The sequence below is a fragment of the Lepisosteus oculatus genome, unplaced genomic scaffold (assembly GCF_040954835.1).
Source record: "Lepisosteus oculatus isolate fLepOcu1 unplaced genomic scaffold, fLepOcu1.hap2 HAP2_SCAFFOLD_116, whole genome shotgun sequence".
NCBI lineage: Eukaryota > Metazoa > Chordata > Actinopteri > Semionotiformes > Lepisosteidae > Lepisosteus > Lepisosteus oculatus.
In genome coordinates this window covers 218,472-231,280 of record NW_027167667.1, presented here as the reverse complement: position 1 = coordinate 231,280, position 12,809 = coordinate 218,472, and the positions used below count along the sequence as shown (strand labels likewise).

General features: G+C 36.6%; 1 long non-coding RNA gene across 1 annotated transcript; it reads right to left on the bottom strand.

Moving 5' to 3' along the window:
- Positions 1 to 530: 530 nt before the first annotated feature.
- LOC138226245 (uncharacterized) lies at positions 531 to 1,248 on the bottom strand. Its single transcript, XR_011184439.1, has 3 exons — positions 1,145 to 1,248; positions 772 to 933; positions 531 to 660 (listed from the first exon to the last, which is right to left on the bottom strand). It is a non-coding gene; the product is annotated as an uncharacterized lncRNA (long non-coding RNA).
- Positions 1,249 to 12,809: the final 11,561 nt, after the last annotated feature.

The following is a 12,809-nucleotide window of genomic DNA, read 5'->3' as shown; positions in this document are numbered from 1 at the left end:
TTACAGTAGGTGTGGTTTCCGTCTCCTAATTTCTGAGAATGATCAAATTGGGGAATAAATTGTAGGGAATACCACTCTTGCACTTCTAAGAAAAGACTATCTCAAATGAAACTCGCTATAGAAAGACATCTTGTTGAAAAATTCTTTATTTTTTGTAATTTCTCAAAAAAAAACATTCATCAAGTCCTTCACAAATGTTTTGTTTGTGACTTTCTCTGTTGTTTCCTTTCACACTCAACTGAACTATGTGTTATGTCTTGTAAACGTAATCAAACATTTCACTTAGGTGTGTGGGTTAACACAAACCCATATTGTATGAAACATTCAGTTTTTCATTCAAGTTTTTTCTAACAATTGCATCCATGCTAGGGCTACAGTAAACAACACTTTTTACTAAAGTAAATGAAATTGTTCATTAAACAAGACACATTGTTTTAAATGTATGCAATACGACGACACTAAAAACAACACTGAAACTTTTCATTGAAATACTGTACGAGATTGTGCATATTCAATGGATTTCTCCTGGTGCTTTCTTTCATCAGTCTTTTCATATTCTTGTTCTCTACTCAGGTGTCTCCTGTTCCTTTGGTGATGTCTGCTGTACACACATGGTATCATACACTTGAGCAAAGTGTGATACCACCGTTTGTTCTTCTCCTAAAATAAAGATGAACATTGACAAAAGTCAGAAGCACTCTTTTCTTTGACAGACGAACAAAACAATGCAAGAATAACCATACTCTCTGTTCCTTACTTATTTCTACCTACCTGTTTGACCACTTTGTCTGCTTCAGTCAGGACAGGGTGCTGGGGCTGTCTCTGAGCAATCTGAGAAGAGCTCTCTGTGATCTTCTCCCGTACAGTGGCTACATTGTACTCTGTTTGAAATCCAGGTATCGCCTCCGGTAAGTTCCTCTGTCCTTTTTGGGACTTGAAAGGGTAGAATCATTTTGTGACTACATTTCATTGTCATGCACTGATATGTTCTGGTTTGTGTTCGATTACTGCAGGCGTTCAAGTACTTTCTTTTTGTTCTAGATTGGCAGTGTTTGAGATGGTAGGAACTTGTCATATTCTCAACTCTGAATGCTCTGTAAACATACTATTTTAGCAATTCTTAGAAATCTGAAAGCAGTGTTACCTGTATCATTTTTTGTCTTGGTAGTAGTATTGCAGCTCCAACATCAGCACTTAAATAATGGTTTGTGATGTTACTTGTCCTTGGAGTTAGTATACTCCTGAGAAGTCAAGAGAAATCTTACGTAAGCATTAGTTATGTTTCACTTTTGAAAGCAAAGTACGTGTCAAGTACTTAGAAGGCATTTGTTGATACTTTTAAGCACTTTCGTTGATTATTATTATCCTTCAATTAGTTATTACAAGTCCAACATTCTCTACATGATCTCACTCCATATTCAGAATGTGGGAATACAGTTGTTTTAAGGAAATGCCACTGAATAGATAGTAGCTGCACTCTACAAAGATGAATTTGCTAATTAATCAGTCAGGGACACAGCTTATACTTCAGTAGTCTTAGATCATTTAATGATGATTATTGTACTTTATAACTAGCAAAATCCCCATATCCTGTTCATTGCCCCTTTTTCAGTCATGTGGATTGACTTATGCCTGAAGTGGTTAATTCTCACCTTGACATCTCGTAGAACAACTGAATCTCTACCAAGGGTGAATGTGTCCTTCCTCTTAATGTCTAAGTCGTCTTGTCTTGTCGTCTGTGAAGGCAACAGCCCTCTTCCCTGGGATAGAACTAGATGATATTTAGACACGTTATTTGACTTCTCCATTGCTCACATTGATGTGGATATGATTGTAATGCTCTGTTTTGTGGGCTTCCCAAGTGTTGTAACAGAAGAAATAAGGTTCTTGATCCCGAGATGAAGTAAAACAAATGAGTTTATTGCATGCAAGGAACAATAAAGCCAAAGTCTTGTTTCCCGCAAGAAACAACAAAACCGCAGTATTGTTCAACGTACTGTTACAAACGTTTGGGTTATATAGTGTTTTCTTCTCCGTTTCTGACGTCACTCGGTCTGATGGTAAAGAGGGGGGTTCATGGTATTTGGCCAGTTTACGATGTTCTGGACAAATGGTCAGTTTAAGATTACACCCAGGGAGGTTCCTAGCTTGCATCTGCAATCCTTATCAGTTAACCCCCTTTCCTGCCATAAACCCCAGCTTGTGACTTAGAAGTCTAAACCCCCTACAGAAAGGATTAAATTCAAACCCCCGTCTTCACATCTTTCTTCACAAGAAAACAATAAATCCCTTACTACTTGTTCGAAATGCAGTAGCTCAGATCCTAACAAAGTTATTTCTCCAATGTTTAGGAGGATATCGCCATAATAAGGGCATGCTTGACATATGCTAAAAGAATAGCTTATAACAGGAAAGGCAAAGTCTGTTTTTTTTAAAAAGCTCCTTTAAAGCCTGTGCCCCAGAAGGTCCATTTATGTTGAGCTGTGAAAGTGCTTTACAGTAAAAACCTTGTGTAAATGGTTAAAAGCAATGATCCAGGGACCAAAGGTGATTCAGGAGCCTAGAACCAATATTTGTGTGCTCGGTGCAGTCGGATGTTGAAATTTGTTCCCCGTTTTTGAAAAAGTCCCACTGTATGCTGTTCCTTTTATTTACAATAAGAATCTAGGAACCTCTAGAAGAAATCAACTGCAAAGTGACATGACTGAGAGCCTCTTGAGTCCTGCAGATACAGGGTACCTCATAATTTAAATGAAATCAAATGTGTACTGTACGTGTAAAACTGAAGCTGACCTAACAACCATCCCCTTTTCTGCAGAGCGTGTTTAATTGTACTGTTTCAGCACATCAGTTTTTTTTTTTAAATTTAAATAAAGCCTTTAGACAATTAGGAGGTACTGGTATTCACAAGGTAGAAGGTGGTGTTTTCAGAGGCCTAAAGGGAAACTGTTATACCTAATGATTAAATACTTGATGAGACATTTTTTTACTGCATTGTTTATGTATGATCTGTGTATCTCAGCTGAAAAGCTGAGATAAAATAAGATGTTTGCATCTAAATAACTGGACCTCAAATAGCAGACCTTATGAGCAATACTGTGTGTATTTATTTAAAATATTTACAGCTCCTCTGGAAAGTTGTTGGGGGAAAAAAACCTTACTCGTACCAAACAAATTAATACAGATGCAGCCATTCAAAATGCGCGGGCGATACCGCATTATTTTCCGGTACGCTGTACGCAATCTACCGCAAGCTACCGGTAAATACCGCGAGTTACTGTAAATTCTCCTATAATACGACAAGCAAAATAATAGTATCCGGAATTTCCGCAAGGTGGAGCTAATAAAGCTCAACCTCTCATGTTTGAGCTGTCGCCATCAAAGTCTTTAACGAAGATACTACTAATAGTATTAATAATGAATGACCTTGGACAAGCTGTAAGTGTAAACTCAAAGTATTGCCCTGGTCCACATTATTTTTTTCATTGACCGAAGTAACACCACAGCATTTCGCAATGACGCATTTTTTTCCAGTCATGCAAAGTACAGTCATTTTTGAGAATAGATTCACCATGCCTTTCACGTGCTCATAAAAGAGATTGATTTAGGAACATAAACATATTACCGTATGCAAACTGTACTGTATACAGTATGTATATGTATATTTAATGTCTTAACTGTGCCTGTTTAAGTATTGAATATTCATATCTAATTTTACCACTGAAGGGAAATCTTAGTGCCTGAGCATAAAAAGAATAGTAGCATACTGCAACGCGTTTGAAGGCCATAAACGATATTAATTTTGGAACATAAACATACAGTATATGGCTGGTCTCGGTACTCGGAAAACATACACGAAACATGGTTTCATTATGACCAGAATCGGTCTTGAGATATTTTTAACTTGATTCATAGTTTTTGAGAGGTATGTCTTAACACCGATACTACAGTACGTAAATACTGCTCACGTATATGTTTCTAGGTTTATATTATGCATTTCATACGGTCAAATTACTTTTGAGCAACTAAGAAGAAGCGTTAAACGGTATGCATTTTAGTTTCGTTTTGTGCTGGGACTCTGCTTTTAACAATGTCCCCGTGGATTGATTAGAGATATCAAGTACATACAAGTCATTTTTTAAATGTTGTAATTCATCTTGTAAAAATGTTACGAGTACATCATCTATCAACAATTACACAGGTTCTGTTTTTCATTTTGCGGATTTTAGTTACGTAACATTATTTTCTAGATTTCACGTTGTGAATATATGATTTGGGAAAACAGAGCCGCAAAGAAGTACATTATGGGTTGTTGTTTTGTTTTTTTTGCAGTTTTATCTAGAACAAGCGATGCTTGAACCTTTGTCTGATTCTTGTGAAACTATCCACACGACAGTTAAGTACCTAGGAGTACGCTGGGCAAACGTTCCGAGGTCAAATTCTTCCAGCACGGTTGTACCTTTAAAGCGGAGACGACGGCACCGAAATTTTTTGGCGCGCCTTCTCTTTAAAGCCCTGGCCAAATATGAAGACAGTACGTACAGTTATAATTCAAACGGAATTAAAAACTACACATCCCAGTTACCATGGTGGTGCTTGTGATCATTGCGTTTAACCAACGAAACAGGGTGAAAAATCAGTCATATGACTTTGGGGCAGAGTTTCGAAAGCTTAACCTATCAGCAACAAAGCGAAATTTACACGATAGGCTACCTCAAACTGTCAGTTACACGACTGTGTATGTCGCTTAAGCCACTCCTATTTGGCATTTTAGTTTTGGAGGCGAGAAGACGCCCCCCCCCCCCCTCTGGGTGCCTGATTTGCCGCCGTCTTTAACCGCTTCGTGTCCAAATCGCAGTAGCTACGCGTACAAAATAAAGTTCATCCCAGCTACAAAACATATATATTTTTGTGGTAAGAGGGAGCAAAACATCAGTATTTACTGCTATTAATTAGTGTACGATTTATAGTTGCAATCTGAGCCTAAATATAAAGTTAAAATCTCGACAAAGCAATGTAGGAAATACAGAGAAAATAAATCCTTTCTGACATCTAAAATCAGTTTCGATCAAGGTCTCTAAAACGAACAAGAAAAAGGAGTTTCGGAGGGCAATTACGCTGTATTTATATAGAATAAGTGATTTATGAGCAATCTAATTTCTTGTTCGTTTAAAACAGTGAAATGTCAGCTGCAAAAGATCGCACCAGAAACAGCAATCTCTCCACCTGTCATAGACGTTCAGGAAAGGCTGAATGAAGTCATGGTGATCAATAATAACAGTTGTAGGTCAAGAAACAAAAGATAGTGAAAACTTAAGATTTTTAAGGCTAAAACTCAAATTCATTCTACAAATTAAGGCAAATGAAAATTCAGGACGTTAAAGTGCTAGTGGTGTAAAAAAATACAAAAATGCACATGAGCAAAAAGTTTTAGAAATGGAGCAAACAGAAAAAAAGCCATGCCTATAGTGCAGAAGAGGGATGCAGGAACACTTGCTTAGATATACAAAAAAATCACAAAAGGGTGTATGATGTACATCAATTTCCCTTCGCGATCAATAAAGTCTTATCTATAAACATGAAACAGAGTGAGGAATCAGAAAATTAGCATGCATAAAAAACAGCAATTCTGTCAATGAGCCCTAAATGAATTAATAGCAACCATGGTTTCATGGAGGGCTTCTCAGATAGTTGGGCATTCAGGTAGATTGCCAGGTGAAAGGATTTGTAAACATACTTTGTTAAAGCAAGTCAGTTTTTTCCGCAACACATAAAATACATTTTTTCAAGAAAGTTTAGCCTTTGTCACTAATGAAACCACTAAATAAAGACATAAATATAGAAATCATAAGATTTTTTTTATTCAATGTTGGTAGCAGGATGAACTGTGCTAAGTGTATATATCACTCCAAGAAATATAATGAACATAAATATATTTTGCCAATCTTTTCATAGTAATCCAAACAACTCTGCGTGTATCTGACATTTGTAATATTTATCTACCGCAGTATAACTCTTCTGGCAAGGCGATTGGTATTGTACCTTGAAAGAAAACTGATTGGAAATGTCATGTAAACAATTTGTAAACTCATAGTATTGCCCTGGTCTATGTTTCTCAGAATTTGAGACAGAGAGGTCAATCTCTGCAATCTGAGCTGAGGGCATTTCTTGGAATGGAAAGGTGAGAGCAACGTGTTCTTTGATATTCTCTTAAGACTCTTCGCCAGATTTTACGATGAAAAATGTAAATAATAATAACAAAGATTATTTTATATAGTGCCTTGAAAGGTGGCTTCTTTACAGAATGACAAAACCAACTACAATAAATAATACACAAGATATGCATGATGACAATACACAGTTAGAGGAGACAGTAGATGGTCATTGTCAGTGTATTCTGAAGGTAGTTTTCCAATTTTTTGGAACGGGCTAAAAGAGGCCACCTCTACTAGAATCTTTGTCCTAACCAAAAATCTAACAAAGTATAATAATAAGATTAAAAAGAATAATAATAAACTTTATTTATAGAGCACCTTTCATACAAATAGTGCTTTGGTGCTTTAAAAACCAAGCGTAAAAATAAAATATTAAAATTGAGAGATATACTTTCAGTTGTCAAGGAAAATACAGCAATACAGTAAAGCAACATACATGTCAATTAAATAAATAAAAATTAGGAAAGTCATAATAAAATAAGAACAATTAAAGAGAACTAAAAAAAGAAACAGAAATAGAAAGAACAAAGAACCACTTTAACTAAAAACAACATTTTCAAATGTTTTTTAAAACAATATACCGAGCTTGACTGCCTAATAAAATGTGGAAGTGAGTTTCATAATTTAGAAGCATAAAAACAAAAAGCAGCCTTTCCACTCTTTCTGCATTTCACATGTGGTATTTGCAGTAGGCCAGTATGTGCAGATCTCAGGTCACGTATAGGAACATATGAAGACAGACATTCAGTAAGGTACAGGCGTGCTAGGTCGCTTTAAGCTTAAAAAACAAGTAAAAGAACTTTCAAATTTATCCTAGATAATACAGGTGACCAGTGAAGTTTTTTCAAAACAGGAATGATATTCTCTTTCTTGTATTTGTTAGGATCTGTGCTACTGCATTTCGAACAAGTAGTAAGGGATTTATTGTTTTCTTGGGAAGCCCACAAAACAGAGCATTATAATCCTATCCACATCAATGTGAGCAATGGAGAAGTCAAATTAACGTGTCTAAATATTATCTAGTTCTATCCCAGGGAAGAGGGCTGTTGCCTACACAGACGACAAGACACAAAACGCTCAACTGTGCAAAACACGCATAAGGACATCAGTCAGGAGGAACAAGGTAAAGTGTTTTTACTTCTTCACCATGGTCATGTAGTTTCACTCCAAGCACTGTCATATGAAATAACTGTGGAAACGACCTCCCCAACATTTTGGGTTGTTGCATTTTGCTTCAATGAATTTTAACCTTTTCTTTTAGACATTAAGAGGAAGGACACATTCACCCTTAGTAGAGATTCAGTTGTTCTATGAGATGTCAAGGTGAGAATTAACCACTTCAGGCATAAGTCAATCCACATGACTGAAAAAGGGGCAATGAACAGGATATGGGGATTTTGCTAGTTATAAAGTACAATAATCATCATTAAATGATCCAAGACTACTGAAGTACAAGCTGTGTCCCTGACTGATTAATTAGCAAATTCATCTTTGTAGAGTGCAGCTACTATCTATTCAGTGGCATTTCCTTAAAACAACTGTATTCCCACATTCTGAATATGGAGTGAGATCATGTAGAGAATGTTGGACTTGTAATAACTAATTGAAGGATAATAATAATCAACGAAAGTGCTTAAAAGTATCAACAAATGCCTTCAAAGTACTTGACACGTACTTTGCTTTCAAAAGTGAAACATAATTAATGCTTACGTAAGATTTCTCTTGACTTCTCAGGAGTATACTAACTCCAAGGACAAGTAACATCACAAACCATTATTTAAGTGCTGATGTTGGAGCTGCAATACTACTACCAAGACAAAAAATGATACAGGTAACACTTCTTTCAGATTTCTAAGAATTGCTAAAATAGTATGTTTACAGAGCATTCAGAGTTGAGAATATGACAAGTTCCTACCATCTCAAACACTGCCAATCTAGAACAAAAAGAAAGTACTTGAACGCCTGCAGTAATCGAACACAAACCAGAACATATCAGTGCATGACAAGGAAATGTAGTCACAAAATGATTCTACCCTTTCAAGTCCCAAAAAGGACCGAGGAACTTACCGGAGGCGATACCTGGATTTCAAACAGAGTACAATGTAGCCACTGTAGGGGAGAAGATCACAGAGAGCTCTTCTCAGATTGCTCAGAGACAACCCCAGCACCCTGTCCTGACTGAAGCAGACAAAGTGGTCAAACAGGTAGGTAGAAATGAGTAAGGAACAGAGAGTATGGTTATTCTTGCATTGTTTTGTTCGTCTGTCAAAGAAAAGAGTGCTTCTGACTTTTGTCAATGTTCATCTTTATTTTAGGAGAAGAACAAACGGTGGTATCACACTTTGCTCAAGTGTATGATGCCATGTGTGTACAGCAGACATCACCAAAGGAACAGGAGACACCTGAGTAGAGAACAAGGATATGAAAAGACTGATGAAAAAAAGCACCAGGAGAAATCCATTGAATATGCACAATCTCGTACAGTATTTCAATGAAAAGTTTCAGTGTTGTTTTTAGTGTCGTCATATTGCATACATTCAAAACAATGTGTCTTGTTTAATAAACAATTTCATTTACTTTAGTAAAAAGTGTTGTTTACTGTAGTCCTAGCATGGATGCAATTGTTAGAAAAAACGGTAATGAAAAACTGAATGTTTCATACAATATGGGTTTGTGTTAACCCACACACCTAAGTGAAATGTTTGATTACGTTTACAAGACATAACACATAGTTCAGTTGAGTGTGAAAGGGAACAACAGAGAAAGTCACAAACAAAACATTTGTGAAGGACTTGATGAATGTTTTTTCTTTAGAAATTACAAAAAATAAAGAATTTTTCAACAAGATGTCTTTCTATAGCGAGTTTCATTTGAGATAGTCTTTTCTTAGAAGTGCAAGAGTGGTATTCCCTACAACTTATTCCCCAATTTGATCATTCTCAGAAATTAGGAGACGGAAACCACACCTACTGTAATATTAGACCTTGTAACAAGGCAACTAGGTTTCAATGGCTTAAAAGGTGCAGAAAGAGGCTCATGTATAATGACCTCCAGTGTCCCACAGGTTTCCCAAATCATTTGTTAGAGTATGGAAAAAGAGGAAACAAAGTGTCTACAGAAAGCGTATACCCCCTTGAACTTTGTTCAGTTTGTTGCGCCAGTGCCAGAGTTTCATGCAATTAAATGAGGACCTCTTTCTCACACCACATATGTTATACTTTCAATGGGAAAAAAGGAAATATTACAATTGTATACATTTTCACCCACATGTTAATATTTGGTAGAAGCCCTTTTCACAGCAATTTCAGCTGTGAGTCTGTTGGTAATGGGCTCCACCACCTCTGCACCAACAAGATTTGATAATATTTGAGAATATGAGAAGTCTGTCTGGTTTAGCTGAAGAATCAGCTTAGGTAAGTTTCAGGAAGAGCATCTGATTTCTTTCAATAAAGCAGAACAGAGAAAAAACACACAATACAAAATCATGAGAATTTGTATCCATATGACACTTTGACTCGAATACTTTTATGAGACCTACACAGAGTATATACTGTACACACTTTTTCAGCCCAGGTTTATACATTTGATACATTTGGAACTGCCATTTGTAGGTGTTTTTGTGTCTTAGCTCAACACTGTGAAACCTGTAGTTACAAACATGGAGGATGAAGACATGAAGGCATATATTGTACCTCTGACCGGCCTACCTTCGAAGAGGTGAAAGATGAAACTTTTCCTTTATCGTCAACTCAGTGAATGTCTTTAAACTTTTGAAAATTGTAACAAAGAATAAGTTAAAAAACGTATTTTCATTGGACCCACAGAATAGTCAAACTTGTCCATAGAAATGCCCGTCTAAATCAGAAATCTACAGCACAAAGGCAGTGGCCTTTCGGGACATAAAAATGAAATCAGACTTTACTCAGACGAATTGCCCTTGGTCACGGACATCTTGCTATCAGTCACTACAAAGATGTTTTCTCTCGTGCCATGGCTTGCCTGACTTGCTTCTTCAGCTGGATGGCTTCTGGTCGCTGGTCAGGATCGACAGCCAGCATGTCCTGGAGCAGTGTCCTTAGCTCCGTGCTTATGGCTCTATTTACTTTCAGGGGGATGTGGAACTGCAGCCAGGGGTTCTCATGCAGGGCCTCTCCAACAGGCCCTGACAGACATATGCTCCTGTATCGGAAACACACTTTAGTTCAATTCTAAAATATTTCTCATAGGACTGAAGGAACCTTTGCCTGTTAAGAGTTAACAATTAGGTCCTCAAGAACTGTTTTACGGTTTTCTACACACCTGGCTGGCCAAGGTCTCTTTAAGGTCTCTTAAGTGGAGGTGTAACTCATGTATCCTACATGTGATTTAGCAACATGAAAGGGAATAGCTTCTTATCGGATTATGGTCTTGGTTAACTGCCTAAGGCTGACCTAAGTGCCTAACTTTCTGACTTTCTTTATACCTTATATGTTAAGAAGCTTCTTCTGACCAATCAGAAATGTATGCTTTATGTATGAACATTTTGCTCATCAAAGTGAGTGAGAGACAAGGTTAACAGAAATTAGCCACGGCAGTAAATGACAGCATATTTTTGGGTTCTTAAATGGTCTCTACCTGGCACACCTGCAGTGCAAACTGACACACACTGTTTAGAGAAACAGCTACTCTATTACTAATATTAATGAAACATTTCTTATTCTATGGAACAAAAACAAACAGTAAAACTAAAACACAGATCTCTTAGCTTCCTATTTCATGAACCAGATGACTGAATGACCAAGCCTAACTAGTAGCCAGAACCCCAGTTAACCCTCCGTAACACAAACTTTAACCACACGACAGGAACTCTTTCAAACTGAGTGAAAATCATAAATGGATCCATAACTTTACATCAATTTACTATGTTGTGCCAATACCTGCATTTACATTTAGAACGAATGATGTCATAGAACCAGCATCACACCAGTTCCAGGTGTCTCCAAGGAGACAACAGAACTTCAGTTGTGTTTGCTAAAATACACACTTTGAAACATACTGTAACACTTAGTTAACATGTCTGGTTTAGTTGAAGAATCGGCTAAGGTAAGTTTCAGGGTTTAATGGTGGGATGGCACCTGTGCTTTTTTCCCCCAAACGCTAGAATATGATTCGCACCAAACCCAAAAGAAATACTGCACAGTTCAGGAACTTCATCAACCTAGCAACTGTAAAATAAGCTTACAAACAACTGAATTGAAATGCCAAAAAGTTCAGAGAAAGGCACAAACTATGTTTACTTGGGGTTTCCAAAATTAAAGCTAACTAAAACTGTAATGTTAAACAATCATGCTGCCAATGGACAGAGAAATATCATGTTTTTTGAATAATGTATTATTTGTTATATAGGAACCCAGTATAAGGGAATCCCTTGCGATCCTGTCTGCAGAGATAAAGGTAACTATTTTTTTCTCTTTAGCTCTGTCACTCCAAGAAATATAATGAACATAAATATATTTGCCAATCTTTTCATAGTAATCCAAACAACTCTGCGTGTATCTGACATTTGTAATATTTATCTACCGCAGTATAACTCTTCTGGCAAGGCGATTGGTATTGTACCTTGAAAGAAAACTGATTGGAAATGTCATGTACTCTATGGTTTCTATTGATGTCAAGTGGCAAATGTTGACTGGTGATGTTATGTGAATCTTAGGAAATGGTCATTTTTCAATCGAGTCTATGTTTCTCAGAATTTGAGACAGAGAGGTCAATCTCTGCAATCCGAGCTGAGGGCATTTCTTGGAATGGAAAGGTAAGAGCAACGTGTTCCTTGATATTCTCTTAAGACTCTTCGCCAGATTTTACGATGAAAAATGTAAATAATAATAACAAACATTATTTGATATAGTGCCTTGAAAGGTGGCTTCTTTACAGAATGACAAAACCAACTACAATAAATAATACACAAGATATGCATGATGACAATACACAGTTAGAGGAGACAGTAGATGGTCATTGTCAGTGTATTCTGAAGGTAGTTTTCCAATTTTTTGGAACGGGGTAAAAGAGGCCACCTCTACTAGAATCTTTGTCCTAACCAAAAATGTAACAAAGTATAATAATAAGATTAAAAATAATAATAATAAACTTTATTTATAGAGGAACAAGTAATAGGTTTATTCCATGCTGAAAAAAAGAAGAAAGAGAACACAACGTTTCGGCCGTGGAGCCTTCTTCACCTGAAGAAGGCTCCACGGCCGAAACGTTGTGTTCTCTTTCTTCTTTTTTTCAGCATGGAATAAACCTATTACTTGTTCCTTTGCAGCCTACGCATGCTGACGCAGCTACCCACCTTTATTTATAGAGCACCTTTCATACAAATAGTGCTTTGGTGCTTTAAAAACCAAGGGTAAAAATAAAATATTAAAATTGAGAGATATACTTTCAGTTGTAAAGGAAAATAAAGCAATACAGTAAAGCAACATACATGTCAATTAAATAAATAAAAATTAGGAAAGTCGTAATAAAATAAGAACAATTAAAGAGAACTAAAAAAAGAAACAGAAATAGAAAGAACAAAGAACCACTTTAACTAAAAGCAACATTTTCAAATGT